The 18,979-nt window shown below is 37.2% G+C and overlaps 1 non-coding gene across 1 annotated transcript; it reads left to right on the forward strand.

The window, feature by feature from the left end:
- The first annotated feature begins 18,533 nt into the window (after positions 1-18,533).
- Positions 18,534-18,640, forward strand: LOC141670149 (small nucleolar RNA R71). Its single transcript, XR_012554392.1, has one exon. It is a non-coding gene; the product is annotated as a small nucleolar RNA R71 (small nucleolar RNA).
- Positions 18,641-18,979: the final 339 nt, after the last annotated feature.

Here is an 18,979-nt window from a genome sequence, read left to right on the forward strand (position 1 = left end):
AAACTGTTCACAAAAGTGAGATAGTCAAGAAGTTTATTACAGGGGAAGCACCAGTACCTTGGAGTGAAACTCCTAGAAGACAGGAGTGGACTAAGGAGTGGAACACAGTCACTTTTGTTCCATCTGAGAAAATTCTTGCTGAGCACTTGGCAAAAGCTGATGAAATGCTAATTAATGATGATTTCAAGACACAGCTACGAGTTACTGCATTGAGTACTAGACATCTTCAAGGTCTACATTCAACAACTCATGCCGAGGTGCATAAAATTCAGGAAGAATTACTCAAGCAAGAAATGACTAAGAAAATTAAAAAGAAAAGTTTTTTCCATCCTACCTTTGACAGAGTTGCTTACATTGAGAAAACCCAGGAGAAAAAACAGTCTCAGATTGATGAAATTTTGAAAAATCAAGCTTCTCAGCAATCTCAACTTGATGAAATCCAATCCTCAGTGGAATTACTAGTCTCTCTTCTTTTACCTGCTGATGCCAAAAAGGGGGAGAAAGAAATTAAGTCCAAATGCAAAACTGTTAAGACACTGAAGGGGAAGGATAATGAAAAAGATGACCTGGGAAACTCTGGAATGGGTGGAGGTCATGGTCAAGGTAGAAGTCTCTCATCAAGAAGAGCTGGAACTACAAGTCATAGAACAAGTTCTGATACTGGGAGAAGAATAACCTCTGATACTGGTAAAAGGATAAGCTCTCATGAACTTTTGGATCTTGATGAAGAAATTTTAAGACAGTTATTTCTGAAAGAAAATCCAGGAATGGACTTTGAGAGTCTAATGGAAGAAGAAGCTAGACTTAAGTCAGAAAAAGTAAAATTCTAAATCTGAAGCTTCTGTTGGTAAAAAGAAACTTCCTAAGGTCAAAGGCATTGTGATAAAAGAAAGGACAAATCTTGAGACAACCAAGGCTAAATCATAATTGCAGATAGATCCAAGGTCCAAGGGAAAAGAAAAAGTTGGTGAACCTATAAAGGTTTATGTGCCTCCTATGGATGAAGAAATTTCTGTTGAAGATGCTGATCTAACTTTGACTTCAAGAAAGATTTCTAAGACAACCTCTAACATGGCTCAAGTTGTTTAGAGTCAAGATATAGTTAGTTCTGATATAACCATGAAGCAAGCAACCTCTGACATAGCTCAAGTTGACTTGATATCAGAAGATAAATCAAAGGAAACCTCTGACATTGCCCATGTTAAATCCTTAAGGTTACTCCTACCAGGTTTCACTAAAGCCAAATAGACTCAACCTTTGAAGACTGCAGCAAGTGGTTTTGAAGCAAGGGTGGTTACTGGAAAGGAAGATAGAGATATATCTGGATTGGGTAGTGCTGATGAAAGAAGAGTACAGAACACAACCAATGATCCAACTTCCTTAAGTGAACCAGGTGTTGGAGCAACTCCTGAAAGATTGAATCAACTAGAATTTGTACAGATGGTTTATCATACCTACTTGAAAGAACACATCTTGTTATATTTCATGATAGATGGTAGGGTTTACCATATAAGGGAAAATGCTATTCCACTGAAGTATTTTGAAGAACTGGAACATGTTTTATTCTTACTTCAAGTGAATGACAGAATAACAGAAAGTGCTGCAAACTATTTGAAGACTCAAATTCAGAGACAGAAAAGATTTTATTCTGTAAAGTCTAACAGCACATATCTTCCAAAGTACAGAGATCCCAAGGGTGATATTGTTGAGATGAAGCCTAACTCTTCTAAGATTATAACTACCTTTCTGGGTTATAAGGCTGTAGAATTCAATCTTGAGTCTGACAAGGCATATTTGATCAGACTGGATCAGGACATAAGGAAAGCTAAAATTAATGATGTCAGGGCTGCTATCTTCCAAACTAGTGAAGATTCTGCAGAACTCAAAGATGCTAAAAGGAAGATGATTGAAGAACTCAGATATGCTGAGAGATGTTTGTTAAAGAACTATCTCAGAACAACTCCTGACATCAGAGATATCAGAAAGTGAAGCCAAGTCAAGATCTACAACTGCTCAAATTCTGATATATATACAGACTAAAGTTGTTATCAGAAGTTAAAGTTGGTAAAGCTTTAAGGACTGTAAGTTGTAGTTATCTAGTCAATTTCTCATGTATTTGTACTTAATGTTTTTGACATCATCAAATATCTGTTAAACTTGTATATTATGCTAATTTACAAGTTGGGGGAGATTGTTAGATATATTTGATAATGTCATGACTAATATGATTTATGTTTAGTTTTCAGAGCTTACTTAAACAGGGCAAATCAGTACTTAACTGAAATCAGCACTTATACTGAAGTCAGAACTTAAGTTATCAGTACTTAAGGTTGAGGAGATATTTATCAGGAGATAATATCAGGACTTAAAGGAAACTTTCAGATAAGGAAGGCGGCTGATTGAAAGGAAAGAAGATCAAGACAAATGTAAGAAGAGATATGAACGAAGAAGGAATTCTATGAAGAATGGAATACTTAGAAGAAAAGATATCTGATTGATATATTTTAGGAAGCAGAATTATATTCCATATCAATTAGCGATTATCTTGTAACTGTGTAGTATATAAACACATACATAGGGTTTGTACTATAAGTGTTATCGTTGTCGAGTATATTATTTATTGTAACCCTAGCAGCTCTCGTGATATTTGTTCATCACTGAGAGAGGACAGTTCCATATTGTAACAGAGTTTATTGCATTGAATAAAGTCTGTTTTCTGTTACTTGTGTTATTAGAATTCGATTTGATTGTGCTATACACTGTATTCAACCCCCTTCTACAGTGTGTGTGACCTAACACAGAGGATTATAAAGTGTCATAAATGCCACTAAACATACCCCCAAACTTGAATCGATGCTTGTCCTCAAGCATAAACAGACTCAAAGAACAAGTAACAAAAATGCATGAATGCAAACTATATGAATGCAACGATCCCCATAGAATAACTAAACCAATCAACAAGCAACATCTCAACAAATATAGTTATTCACACAAAGGTCAATCAAACCCCACAAATAAACCTACAAACCAGAGACGTGCATGTGTGCAAATGCTTACAGATATACTATGGCAACTAGATCAATAATCATGACTCACTACTCATCAAAGCAATCGCAATCTTATAGATAAAATAAAAGCTAGACTCAAAATAACTTATAACACTTCAATTCTTATATTGGAATTTTATATGGATTCACGCTTTTATTCATAACACATAAACAACACAAATATGCCTATTTGACCGACAATGAGTGAGGTCCACACAAGACTTATACAATAGTACCCATGTAGCGAGTGTTAGGTTAGCGGATCCCAGACTATAAAAAGCCTTAGGTCACTAGGCACAAAGTCCCCTAAGAACTTAATAACTCGAGTACTAAAGAGCCCACTCGTGATCAATTATACATAACATAAATTGTTTTTGTATCTTTCTTTTTTTCTCAAATTTCTGAACGAGTGCGTTTCTCTCCATCTCGTTCAACCCTAGACTACCCATATAAAATGAGCTGGCTACTAGTCATTTGACACCTAGCCATAACAACTAGCAATGAAATCCAATTTTCTCTAATTTTTAAATATCCATGTTAATTTATTATTAAGAGAATATCCTAAATTCTAAATATAAACAAGCGATTAAACCTCGACAAACAAATAAACCATGACCATGATCTAGCACTCAAGCAACCTATAAGACTTAGTGAAATACAGTTGTCTCTAGTATGCAAATCAATTCAATAAGACTTAACATCACTACACTAGCATCAATATCACAAATCAATCAAAAAAATCATCTAAGGGATCATGTTATTATGCAAATGCATGAAACTATATGAACAAACTATCACCAGCATATACCTAAGGAGCAGGCCTTCCACCTAGCAGATGGTCATAAGAATAACCAAGATGAAAGAGATGTGTCCTAAATCCAATCATGTATGATGATTTAGGAATAACTTTTATGTAATCTGTTTTGATTTCATTGATATTAATAAAAGACTTGTTTTGGTTTTATTGCGGGCTTTATCTATTTAAGTGTTTAAATAAGATATACCACAGTTTAGAGTAAAGCTTTTTATGTATTATGATGAGATCATAATAATGAGACCTAAAAGATGATAACTCTAAACTTAAATATTTCCTGGTCGTAGGATTACTAACTGGTAATAAGTAATCCGCAAAGATCGGTACATACTATGCTTGCTTCATTATGAAGGATATCTGTTCTCACAAACATTTGTGTGGTGACACTATAGCTAGTATATAGGTGCTTATTATAGAATAAGTTCACTGAACATGACTCACACAGCTGAACAACTGATGGAGTTCACTCACGTGTCAACAGTTGTTCACATAGTGATAGTTGTACAAATATTCTTAGACTTGAGGTCATGATAGTCATCTTGTGTACACTGAACTATGCTTTGGTTTAGTTCTTAGTCTCCAGGGATAATTATAAGGGCTCTACTGGGTATAGGAATTTGTACACGAAGATAGTATATGATCAATAAAGGATATACCCCTTCCAGTGAAGAAAAAGAATGTTCAATGCTGATCCACTTATGCTAGTTTAGGAATATCTTGCCAGAGTGAATGAAATTAGAAAGGAGTTTCTAATTTACATTAAATAGAACTAAGCATAGTGAATGGGAAAGCAAATGATTAAATAAGATAGGCTTGACACAAGTTCCATGCCTTGTATTTAATCGTGACATTGCAGGGTAGAAGGAATTGATTGTACGGTAACTACTCACTGAATAGGTTCTTGGTATTTTAAGCAGTGAATTCGTATTATCCGGATAGTCGCGATATGCTGAGAAGTATCCATCACGATGTAGAATAAATATGATTAATTTATTAATTAATCTATTTAATGAATTAGAGAATTTATATAAATAATGATAAAATAGTTTTATTATTATTTATTTCTACTACCGGCTTAATATTGAACCTACAGGGTCACACCATAAAAGAGAATGATTTAATGGTGGAGGAATTAATTAATAATGGTTAGTAATTATTTATTTGTGAAATAAATATTTAATTAGCAGATTTAATAATTGATTAAATGAGATTTAATTAATTTTTAATATTATTAATTAAGAATTTAATTTTGGAAATTAAATCAAGTGAGAGAATTATTTTTCTAAAGTGTTTAGAAAAGGGATTAATGATTAAAAGGTGTTTTAATTATTAGTTAATTGGTTAATAAGAATAATCAATTAAAGGGTTAATAATAATAATATTTTATGGAAAATTTTCAGCTGAAAATTGTGCCTATAAATATACTATTATAAACCCTTTTTGCCTCAACCCAAAAATTTAACCCTAATTCTAAAGTAGAACAAGAGGGGGCAACTAATTCTCTCAACCTCTTCCTCATCCATCACATTGTACTCTTGGTGGATACCGGTGGAGTGCTTCACACTTGAGGAGCAGCTGCTAGGGATTTCCGTTCATGATTCTTGGATCGCTATTAAAGACCTATATATTTCCATTAACGTAAAGCTTCTTAAGGTAAACACACTGAACTACAAATTAAATATTATTTTTCGCATGGATCCTGCGGAGGGTTTCGGTTTTTTTTAAGATTTAAATTTACATTTTCGTTGCGTTTATGTGCTAAAAACCTTCAATGGCATCAGAGCTACTTGCGAAAAGTTTTTAATTCGTTTATGTGTTTAACTGTTTTCGATATATGAGCATGTACGTTATTCGCCATGATTTGATGTTGATATAATATGCTTATATATGTATGGTTTTGAATATATGATATTCATGTGAGTTGCATAATCATAAGATGATTATATAATCTGTATATATACTGATATATACATGATTTATGTTTGTTCTAATTATGAGAATCATATTAGATACGGATTCTGAATTGGCTGCTACAGATTTGCTGAAATCTGGGTCTGGTGTCCGATTTACGCAAACGAATACCTTATTCCATAGGTAAACGAGCGTCTGAACAAAACTGATAGTAAAAGCTATCAATGACTCATCTGTAAGGCGTTTGACGTCGTTTACTGCCCGTAAACAGTGATTCTTGTTTTTCTGATTTGATTCTGAGTTTCTGATTTTTGTCATATTTTCTTTTTATGATTAGATCATGGATAATATGATATGTTAAGATCAGATTATGTGTTTTAACATGCTTTTATGTGTTGTATGAGCATGCTGGATGGCTATGGCCTTTCGACCTTAGTGTAATGGTTTTGGGTTTGGTTATAAATACGACTTGCTTGTCGTCAATCTTTGTAATCATAAATCTCGAATGTAACTCGAGTTATTCTTGTAAGTTCATTAGATTAGTTTTACTTTCAATCATGTAATGTAATTGAAGACTCAAGAAGGCTATCCAATGGAGGTGATACAAAGAAGAAGATGAGGCATACAAGAAGTCTAAACAAAGAAGAAGACTTATGTAATAAGTAGTTATATTTATTTCCATCACCATATTAGATTGACCTTGATCTTTATCATGAGCTTGATAAAGATCACATAGAATGGGGCCATAACCAAACACATTTACTTTATTGCACTTTACATTTACTTGTTTATTTAATTTTATATATGAGATATATGCCTATGTTTATCATGCGATGATAGATTTAGGTGAACTTAAATCAATATAAGGCGTGCTCTAGAAAATTTAGAATAGGAATCGTTTCTTGCCTTAACAATAATATTATGAATACAATCATGAGATTCTTGTGTTTATGAAACACGTAATTAAATATGAATTTTCAATATTGAGAGAAAGGATGATTCTGTCAAAAGCAGATTTCTATCTGTAAGAAAGGGGTATTAAGTGACGCCTCTTGAGAATGCTCCCCCCGATCTGGGAATCATCTGATAATCGATTATTGATTTAAAATATTTAATTTAAAAGGAAGAATCTCTTTTAATATGATTATGATTGTAACATAATATAATCCCTCTAAAATTAAATAATATCAAGTAGTAATTGGCCAATGACACAACGGGCTTGTGTCAGTCATAGCCTTCCAACATGGTAGAAAGTGGTTCTTATTTTTAAATTATTGTCGTTTCATGCTACAGCCGAGGGCTTTGATTTCGAAATAAGAAATACTTGTCTATTACATAGAGATGTGTACATTGAATTAGAATCTAAATGTCGTTACGTGCTACAGCCGTGCCATTGGAGACTGATTCAATTGTACGAAATGTTAGGTTAAACTTGACTTAGAATATTGAGTTTATCGTGCTATAGCAGTGACTCAATTATTCAAGAGGCTAAAATTTTATTAGGGAATAACATAAGATGTAATTGACAAGAGTTGTCTTCCTATTGAACATCACATGACGTTTCGTGCTACAGCCGAGGTTGTGTGATGGAATGTAGGATCTCTATTCCCACTAGCATTATGAATGCTTAATTTTCACTTAGGGGTTCTATAAATTAGATAAACTAGTGGGAGTCACTTATGAATAAAGACCCGATTCATATAGTGTCTTAAAATGAAATTGAATATTTGCTAAGTGTTGTTATGTGTTCATCATTTACAGATTTACTATATTCGTTATGTCTTCTGCACTATCACTCCGGAGTATACTATATGCTCACAAGTTGACTGGTCATAATTTTGCTGACTGGCTTCGAAACTTGAGAATTGTTCTCAGGGTTGAGAAGCTGGAATATGTGCTTGACTCACCTAAGCCTACTGAACCTGCTAGCGATGCACATAATGATAAACATGTTGTGTATCGTAAGTGGATAGATGTTGCAAATGTTGCTCAATGCATCATGCTAGCTTCCATGAACATTGAGCTACAGAAGCAACATGAGCATATGGATGCTCACACTATCCTTATGCATCTACAAGAATTGTATGATATGGCAGGGAGGACAGCTCGATATGAGATATCGAAGGAGATGTTCGGTTGTAGGATGTCTGAAGGATCATCTGTGAATGACCATGTACTTAAGATGATCAATTTGATTGAACTTCTTGGACAACTTGGTTTTTCCATGGATGGGAAGCTGAGCCAAGACTTGGTCTTGCAATCACTTTCGAGTTCGTTCTCGCAGTTTGTTGTGAACTTTCACATGAATAAGCTGGATGTCAGCCTGCCTGAACTCCACAACATGTTGAAGACTGCGGAATCGAATTTCCCCCTAAGAAAAGTTATGTTCTTCTAATTGGTGAAGGTTCCAATCCTAAGAAAAGGAAGAAGAACCCTTCCAAGAAGAAGAAAGTAGGTGAGAAAAAGCCGGTTCCACCAAAAGTTGAAGACCCCAAGAGTAAAGTTGTTTGCTTTCACTGTAACAAGGTGGGGCACTGGAAGAGGAACTGCAAGGTTTACCTTGTAGAATTGAAGAAGAAGAAGGGTAGTGAGACTACCGCTTCTGATTCAGGTATGTTCATGATCGAAGTTAATATGTCACTAAGTCAAATTTCTACTTGGTATTAGATACCGCCTGTGGTTCTCATATTTGCAATTCGATGCAGGGACTAAGGAGAAGTAGGACTCTTGAAGAAGCGGAGGTGATTCTACGGATGGGAAATGGAGCAAGAGTTACTGCTGAAGCTGTAGGATCATTTCATTTACATATGCCTACGGGCAAGACTATTGTTCTAAATAATTGTTATTTTGTTCCCTCGATTGTGAGGAATATTATTTCTATTCCATGTTAGACTTGGCTGGATTTTAATTTATTATTCAGAATAATAAATGTTCAATTCTTAGAGATAACGTTCTTTATGGAAGTGGTATTTTAAATAATGGTATGTATGTATGTGACGTAGAGTATAATTTACTACAAATTGAACATACTAATAAAAGAAAAAGGGATGAGGAAAATCTCACTTTCTTGTGGCACTGCGGACTTGGTCATATTAGTGAAAATAGACTGCGGACATTGCATAAGGAAGGATTACTTGACCCCTTTTATTTTGAATCATATCCTACATGCGAGTCTTATCTATTGGGTAAAATGACCAAATCTCCATTTAGTGGACATGGAGAGAGGGCTGCAGATTTGCTAGGATTGGTACACACAGATGTATGTGGACCAATGTCTACGCAAGCCATGGGTGGATTTTTATACTTCATTGCTTTCATAGATGATTGATCTAGATTCAGATATGTGTATTTGATGAAACACAAGTCTGAAGCCTTTGAAAAGTTCAAAGAATATAAGTATGAAGTGGAGAAACAAACCAAACATAGTATTATAACTTTTCGATCAGATCGAGGTGGTGAATACTTAAATGGAGAGTTTCTAGCTTATCTCAAAGAAAATGGTATAGTCTCCCAGTGGACTCCTCCACATACTCCACAGTTGAATGGGGTATCTGAAAGGAGAAATCGAAATTTGTTAGACATGGTTCGGTCCATGATGAGCTATGCGAATCTTCCAGTATTCCTGTGGGGTTATGCATTGGAAACCTCAGCATATTTACTGAATAAGGTGCCTTCCAAATCTGTTCCTCAAACTTCATATGAGATATGGAAAGAAAGGAAACCGAGTCTTAAACACGTTAAGATTTGGGGATGTCCAGCTTATGTCAAGAAAGTTGACCCAGATAAGCTGGAATCTCGATCTGTAAAATATAATTTTATGGGATATCCTAAAGAGACTTTAGGGTATTACTTTTACACCGATCATCGGGTGTTTGTCTCTAGACATGCTACCTTCTTGGAAAAGCAGTTTATCCTTGAAGGAAACAGTGGGAGCAAAATTGAACTTGATGAAGTTCAAGAAGCACAAACTACTACGGATCAAGTGGAAACACCTGTTCAGAGACTGAACAACCTTCTGTGGAACAGCCCATTCGTAGGTCAGGGAGAGTGTCTCGCCAACCTGAGAGGTATTATGGCCTTGTCATTGAGAATGACAATGAGTTGTCAATCATTGATGATGACGACCCTGTGACCTATAATGAGGCTATGAGTAGAGTTGACTCAGAGAAATGGCATAGTGCCATGAAATCTGAAATGGAATCTATGTATACCAACCAAGTACGGACTCTGGTTCAGGCGCTTGAAGGTGTTAAGCCTATTGGGTGCAAGTGGGTATATAAAAGAAAGATTGGAGCAGATGGGCAGGTGGAGACCTATAAGGCCAGGATCGTGGCAAAAGGATTCAGACAAAGGCACGAGATTGACTATGATGAAACTTTTTTGCCTGTAGCCCTGTTAAAATCAATTCGGATTTTGCTTGCGATTACTGCTTACTACGACTATGAGATCTGGCAAATGGACGTGAAAACGGCCTTCCTCAATGGGAAACTTGAAGAGGAAGTGTATATGACACAGCCATAGGGTTTTCTTTCCAAGGGAAATGAACACCTAGTGTGTAAGCTGCTGTGAACCATATATGGTTTAAAGCAAGCTTCTCGTAGATGGAACATCCGTTTTGATGAGACAATCAAAAAGTTGGGTTTTATCAAAAACATAGATGAACCATGTGACTACAAAAAGGTTAGTGGGAGCGCGGTAACATTTTTTGTATTGTATTGAAAGAGGAGACGTTAAGAGAGTTGACACACATAACAACGTAGCAGACCCATTTACGAGGCCACTTTCTGAAAGTCACTTTGATCGTCATAAAGACAAGATGGGTATTAGATACCAGAGTGATTGACTTTAGAGATTGAAAGAGATGTGTCATAAGTCCAATCATGTATGATGATTTAGGAATACCTTTTACGTAATCTGTTTTGATTTCATTGATATTAATAAAAGACTTGTTTTGGTTTTATTGGGGGCTTTATCTATTTAAGTGTTTAAATAAGATATGCCATAGTTTAGAGTAAAGCTTTTTATGGATTATGATGAGATCATAATAATGAGACCTAAAAGATGATAACTCTAAACTTAAATATTTCCTGGTCATAGGATTACTAACTGGTAATTAGTAATCCGCAAAGATCGGTACATACTATGCTTGCTTCATTATGAAGGATGTTTGTTCTCATAGATATTTGTATGGTGACACTATAGCTAGTATGTAGGTGCTTATTATAGAATAAGTTTACTGAACATGACTCACACAGCTGAACAACTGATGGAGTTCACTCACGTGTCAGCAGTTGTTCACATAGTGATAGTTGTACAAGTATCCTTAGACTTGAGGTCATCATAGTCATCTTGTGTACACTGAACTATGCTTTGGTTTAGTTCTTAGTCTCCAGGGACAATTATAAGGGCTCTACTGGGTATAGGAATTTGTACACAAAGATAGTGTATGATCAATAAAGGATCAACCCCTTCCAGTGAAGGAAGAGAATGTTCAATGCTGATCCAGTTATGCTAGTTTAGGAATATCTGGCCAGAGTGAATGAAATTAGAAAGGAGTTTCTAATTTACATTAAATAGAACTAAGCATAGTGAATGGGAAAGCAAATGATTAAATAAGATAGGTTTGACACAAGTTCCATGCCTTGTATTTAATTCTGACATTACAGGGTAGAAGGAATTAATTGTACGGTAACTACTCACTGAATAGGTTCTTGGTATTCTAAGCAGTGAATTCGTATTATCCGGATAGTCGCGATATGCTGAGAAGTATCCCTCACGATGTAGAATAAATATGACTAATTTATTAATTAATCTATTTAATGAATTAGAGAATTTATATAAATAATGATAAAATAGTTTTATTATTATTTATTTCTATTACCGGCTTAATATTGAACCTACAGGGTCACACCATAAAAGAGAATGATTTAATGGTGGAGGAATTAATTAATAATGGCTGGTAATTATTTATTTGTGAAATAAATTATTAATTAGTAAATTTAATAATTGATTAAATGAGATTTAATTAATTCTTAATATTATTAAATAAGAATTTAATTTTGGAAATTAAATCAAGTGAGAGAATTATTTTTCTAAAGTGTTTTAAAAGGGATTAATGATTAAAAGGTGTTTTAATTATTAGTTAATTGGTTAATAAGAATAATCAATTAAAGGGTTAATAATAATAATATTTTGTGGAAAATTTTCAGCTTAAAATTTTGCCTATAAATATACTATTACAAACCCTATTTGCCTCAACCCAAATAATTAACCCTAATTCTAAAGTAGAACAAGAGGGAGGCAACTAATTCTCTCAACATCTTCCTCCTCCATCACATTGTACTCTTGGTGGATACCGGTGGAGTGCTTCAAACTTGAGGAGCAGCTGCCAGGGATTTCTGTTCATCGTTCTTGGATCGCTATTAAAGACCTACATCTTTCCATTAACATAAGTTAAACATACTGAACTACGAATTAAATATTATTTTTCGCATGGATCCTGTAGAGGGTTTCGGTTTTTTTTTAAGATTTAAATTTATGTTTTCGTTGCGTTTATGTGCTAAAAACCCTTCACAAGCCCCTTAGGATCGGGCTTCCCACCATACCACTCTATCATATTTAACAGTGTCGAACTATCAATCGGGGCACTCGGAAGCTACAGCTGCTCGTGTGCGGGCTAATGAACACCAACTTCCATACACAGCTTCGTCAAAATGGACGTATAGGGTATATAACCCATAGTACTCCCTCGCAAAAATCTCAGAATCCCTTGGTGAATAACCATACCAAGGTCCATATAATCCCCCTACAGAATATCCCACAACAAGCGTGCACGCTCCACAGTGACATCATGCACGTGAGAAGATGGCATGATGTTAGCATAAATAAAAGAATTTCATACACGCTCAAACCTGTTCATGCACGAAGCAGAGAACGTGGAATAATCAGTCATGCCCCTCTTGAACTTCCAGTGAGTCTCAGGCACATACAGAGTAGCAACTATAAAATCCAAATCAAACTCCTCCGGAGTCTTCTCGTTCCAAATATCCTGCCCAGGCTTCCTCGCAGGCTGATCAATCACCCTCCTTATCGCCTCCAAAATGTACTCCACCGTCATTCCCCTAACCACAGTGAAACCATTCTTCTCCGCATTCGCATTAGCATAAAACTCATGAACCAGACTCATGGGCACAGCAGCAGGTGCCTCGCAAAAAGCAACCCAGCCCATCTCCAAGATCGTCTCCAACAACTTACCATTTTTCCCTGATGGCACAAAACCACGCTCTATGGCTATAGGCTTCGAGATAATTCTCGTATACTCCGCTTCAGCCTTGGGAGTTAAAAACCTTGGCCTCACACCACCTGCACTCGAAGAATCAGTGGTGCTGCTGCTTACTTGAGTTCGCTGTCTTTTGGGTGCCATTGGGATTGAATAAGAAAGAATAAAGAATAAGTGTTTGAGAGAAAATTCTGTTTGAGAATTTGAGAAGTGATGGAGAAGTTTGTGTATAAGTGTGTGTATATATAGAAGATTGGGAGAGAATTATATATGGAATAGATGTGGGAATTGATTATGGGATTAATGGGAATAATGGGTTTGATTTGGAGAGGGAAATTTGGGATGTGGAAGAGTAAAAATTGGGTAGAATTTGATTTTGTAGTAAAGTCCCCGATTGTCTCTTTTTTCTGATTTTTTTCGGATTCAGGGGGCAGCGCGGCCGCGCGCTACCTCAGCGCGGGCGCGCCGTGCTTCTGACTTTTCAGCGCGGCTGCCCCGCCAGGCAACGCGGGCTGCCCCGCCAGGCAGCGCGGGCGCGCTTTGTTTCTGGAAAAGTGGCGCGGCCGCCCCGCTTCCTCAGAGCGGGCATGCCGTGCTACTATAGTTGGCCCCGATTTTTTTTTATTTTTTGATTTTTTTATTCTTTTCTCCTTTCTTTCTTCTTCCTCTATATACTAATATACAACAAACTTGTGTTGCCTCCCAAGAAGCGCTTGTTTTACATCATTAGCCTGACGTAGAAATGCGAGATCAAACAGAAAATAAAACGGCACTAACCACCTCACGGTTTTCCGTGTCACCATAGTAATACTTCAACCTCTGACCATTTACCTTGAATGCTTGGCCCATATCATTCTCAAAAATCTCCACCGCTCCATGTGGAAACACAGTTTTGACATAAAACGGCACTGACCACCTTGACTTCAACTTTCCAGTAAAAAGATGGAGATGGGAGTTATACAAAAGAACTTGTTGCCCCGACACAAATGATTTGAGCCCTAGACCCCTATCGTGCCACCTCTTGACTTTCTCCCTATACATTTTGTTGTTTTCATATGCTTGAAGCCGAAACTCATCGAGTTCATTTAATTGAAAAATCCTCTTCTTTCCAGCTACATCCAAATCAAGATTCAACTTCTTCAAATCCCAATATACTTTATGCTCTAGCTCCACCGGTAAATGACACCCCTTACCATAAACCAACTGATACGGTGACATACCCAACAGAGTCTTGTATGTTGTTCTATATGCCCAGACAGCTTCATCAAGATTCAAAGACCAATCTTTTCTCGATGGACACACAACTTTCTCTAAAACGCGCTTGATCTCTCTGTTAGATACCTCATCTTGACCATTCATCTGAGGATGATAAGCCGTAGCAATGCGATGATTCACATTATACCTTTGCATCATAGCAGTGAATTTGTGATTGCAAAAATGTGACCCCTCATTACTGATTATGACTCTTGGAGTTCCAAATCTTGTGAATATCTGCTTGTGAAGAGTATTAAGCACTACCTTCGTATCGTTCATTAGAAATGCCTTGACTTCAACCCATTTCGAGACATAATCAACCGCCAACAAGATATACTGATTATTGCAAGATGAGACAAATTGCCCCATAAAGTCAATTCCCCAAACATCGAAGACTTCAACCTCGAGAAGCACATTAAGAGGCATATCATCCCTTTTGGACATATTACCCACACGTTGACATTGATCATATTTCAAAACAAATTGATGAGCATCTTTAAACAGAGTTGGCCAAAAGAAACCAGCTTGAAGAATACGAGCTGCTATCTTTTCTCCACCTTAATGTCCTTCATAAGCCGTTGAGTGGCAATCTCGCAAGATCCCCCGCGTTTTGTTGTAAGAAATGCATCTCCTGATGATTTGGTCAGCTCCTTGTCGAAAAAGAAAAGCTCATCCCATATATACCACTTTACCTCATGAAAAAACTTCTTCCTTTGAGCGTACGACAAGTTAGGAGGCATGATATTACTCACAAGGTGGTTCACAATGTCTGCAAACCACGGTTCTTCCTCTTGCACTCCAAACAACTGCTCATCGGGAAAAGACTCATTTATTAATGTCTTATCCAGTAAAGTTGCACTTGGATCCTCTAAATGAGAGAGATGATCTTCGACTTGATTCTCAGTACCTTTTATGTCCTTGATCTCCAACTCAAATTCTTGAAGCAAAAGAACCCATCTAATCAGTCTAGGCTTCGAGTCCTTGTTCGAGACGAGATAGCGAATTACAGCATGATGAGTGAAAACTGTCACCTTCGTCCTAAGCAGATAAGATCGAAACTTTTCAAAATCATAGACAATAGCCAAAAGTTCTTTCTCAGTAGTGGTGTAGTTCAGTTGAGCACCATCAAGAGTCTTACTCGCATAACAGACTACATGAAATATCTTGTTCGTTTTTTGCCCAAGAACTGCTCCAACTACATAATCACTTGCATCACACATCATTTCAAACGGTTTAGACCAATCAGGTGCAGTTATGACAGGTGCCGTAATCAAACTCTTCTTTAGCGTCTCAAACGTAGCAAGACACTCGTCATCAAACTTGAAAGAAACATCTTTCTCTAGCAAATTGCATAACGGCTTTGAAATCTTAGAGAAGTCCTTGATGAAATGCCTACAGAAACCCGCATGACCAAGAAAACTGCGAATTCCCTTAACAAAAATTGGTGGAGGAAGTTTTTTGATAACCTCCACCTTGGCTTTGTCCACCTCAAGACCCTTACTAGAAACCTCGTGACCAAGAATAATGGCTTGGTGTACCATAAAATGATATTTCTCCCAATTAAGAACCAAATTGGTCTCAACGCAGCTTTTCAGCACTAACCCAAGATTTGTGTAGGCATTCATCATAATAAGTTCCAAAGATAGAGAAGTCATCCATGAACACTTCTACATTATTTCCAATCATATCAGAGAAGATAGCCATCATGCATCTCTGAAAAGTGGCTGGTGCTCCACATAGCCCAAAAGAAACTCTCCAGAATGCAAAAGTACCAAAAGGACATGTGAATGTAATCTTCTCCTGATCTTCCGGAGCGATACAAATCTGATTATATCTCGAATAGCCATCTGGAAGAAAGTAGTACTCATGCCTAGCCAATTTATCAAGCATCTGATTAATAAAAGGAAGAGGGAAGTAATCCTTCCTTGTGGCCTTGTTCAGCTTTCTATAATATATGCAAACTCTCCATCCCGTGACTGTTCGTGTAGGAATGAGCTCATTCTTCTCATTTTCTACCACTGTGATACCACCTTCCTTTGGTACACACTGAACTGGGCTTACCCAAGAATTGTCAGAAATAGGATAGATGATCCCTACATCTAGCCACTTGAGGCTTTCCTTCTTCACAACCTCTTTCATGAACGGATTAACCTTCTCTGTTGCTCAACAGTAGGCTTGCTACCTTACTCTAACAAAATTTTATGCATGCAATAAGAAGGGTTGATTCCCTTGATATCTGCTATAGTCCAACCAATTGCCGATTTGAATTCTCTAAGAATTCTCAAAAGTTTTTCCTCATCGCTACCTGAAAGGTCAGATGCAATAATAACAGGAAAAATAGATGCATCACCTAAAAATGCATACCTCAAATATTCTGGTAAATGCTTAAGCTCAAGAGTAGGAGCTTCCTCAATAGATGGCTTGAGGCGCCTTGGAGAACTTTTCAGCTCCTCTAATCCAAGAGATTCAAAAGGCATATCCATCTTTCGCTTCCAGGGAGAAGCATATAGATATTTCAAATGCTCATCACCTTCGTCATCTTCACTATCGGAATTCCCCAACAAGGCCTTTTCTAAGGCATCAGACCTTAGCAATTGATCAAGTTTTGAAGTGACCACATAATTGACCATCTCCACCTTAAAGCACTCCTCATTTTCCGTAGGGAATTTTATAGTATTGAAGACATTAAAAGTTACATCCTGATCCAACACTCGCATGGTGAGCTCACTCTTCTGCAAATCCATCAAGGTTCGGCTAGTAGCCATGAACGGTCTTCCCAAGATTATGTGAATCTTCTTATCTTCCTCGAAATCAAGAATTACAAAATCAGCAGGAAAGATGAGTTTATCCACCTTGACCAAGACATCCTCCACAATACCGCACGGATATGTAATAGAACGGTCGGCCAACTGTATGGTCATATAAGTAGGCTTTGGATCTGGTAAGTCCAACTTCTTAAAGATTGACAAAGGCATCAAATTGATGCTAGCTCCCAAGTCACATAAACATTTGTCAAATGACACCTTTCCAATGGTGCATGGAATAGTGAAGCTTCAAGGATCTTTAAGCTATGGAGGCAACTTCGGTTGCAGCACAACACTGCATTCCTCCGTGAGAGCAACAGTCTCTAAGTTATCAAGCTTCACCTTCCGAGAGAGAATACCTTTCATAAACTTTGCATAACTAGGCATTTGTTTAAGAGCTTCAGCGAAAGGTATGTTGATGTGAAGTTTCTTGAACACCTCTATAAACTTCTCAAACTGCTTATCCAGCTTTTTCTTCTGCAGCCTCTTCAGAAAAGGACTTGGAGGATAGATTTGTTTCTCCCATGTATTACCCTCAGGAGGAGTGTGCTCAACATTAGTCTTCCTTGGTTCCACTTCTGCGTCCTTCTGCACTTCTTCTTCTTCAGCCTCAACTTCAGATTCTGGAGTCTTAATTTTTTAGGATTTGCAACTTTACCAGACCTCAATGTGATTGCCTTAACATTCTCCTTAGCTTCCTTCTTTCCTGGTACTTCAGTATCGCTTGGAAGCATGCCAGGTTGCCAATTTCATAATACATTAGCAATCTGCCCAATCTGATTCTCCAAGGTCTTGATAGAAACAGCTTGGCTCTTGTACATGAGCCCCAACTCCTCTAATTCAGATTTTTCATTAGTTTGCGGTAACTGCTGAAGTTGAAGTTGTTGCCTAGGGGCATATTGTGGTTGTTAAAAACCAGGAGGGTTATACTGCTTTGCTGTCTATGGCTGATATGGTTGTTGCACCGCATTCTGATTGTTGCTCCAATTGAAGTTAGGATGATTACGGTTATTGGGATGATAAGTGGCTGGAGCTTGCTACTGTGATCTCCGAAAGTTTCTCACAAATTGAGTTGATTCGCTAGAAATAGCACACTGCTCAGTTTCATGTGTCCCGCACAAAGCTCACAAACACTAGTGATTTGATTAACTCCATAATTAGCCAAAGAGTCCACTTTCATCGTTAAAGCTTGAAGTTGAGCAACTATAGCAGTAGCTGTATCTACTTCCAGAATTCCTGCTACCTTGCCTTACAACATTCTTTGTGTAGGATTCTGGTATTCATTAGCTGCCATTAGCTCAATCAACTCATAAGCTTCATTATAGATTTTCGCCCATAAGGCTCCACCAGATGTTGCATCGAGCATCGGTCTAGACTGTGCGCCTAAACCATTATAGAAACAGTTTATGATCATCCAATCAGGCATGCCATGGTGTGGGAACTTCCTTAGAATCTCCTTATATCGATCCTAAGCCTCACATAGAGATTCTCCAGTTTGCTGTGCAAAATGAGTAAGAGCATTCTTGATTGCAGCAGTCTTCGCCATGGGAAAGAATTTAGTGAGAAACTTTTGAGCAAGATCCTCCCATATGGTGATAGACCCTGGTGGTAGAGAATGTAACCAGAACTTTACTTTATCCCTCAGAGAGAATGGGAAGAGTCGCAACTTGATAGCATCTTCAGTCACCCCATTAAACTTGAAAGTGTCACAGATCTCGAAGAAATCCCTGATGTGCATGTTGGGGTCTTCTGTAGGAGAACCCCCACACTGAACTGAGTTCTGTATCATCTGAATCATGCTCGACTTGATCTCAAAAGTGTTAGCCGAGATGGCTGGTCTGATGATGCTCGACTAAATATCATTGATCTT

Source organism: Apium graveolens, chromosome 6 (genome assembly GCF_009905375.1).
Source record: "Apium graveolens cultivar Ventura chromosome 6, ASM990537v1, whole genome shotgun sequence".
NCBI classification, from domain to species: domain Eukaryota; kingdom Viridiplantae; phylum Streptophyta; class Magnoliopsida; order Apiales; family Apiaceae; genus Apium; species Apium graveolens.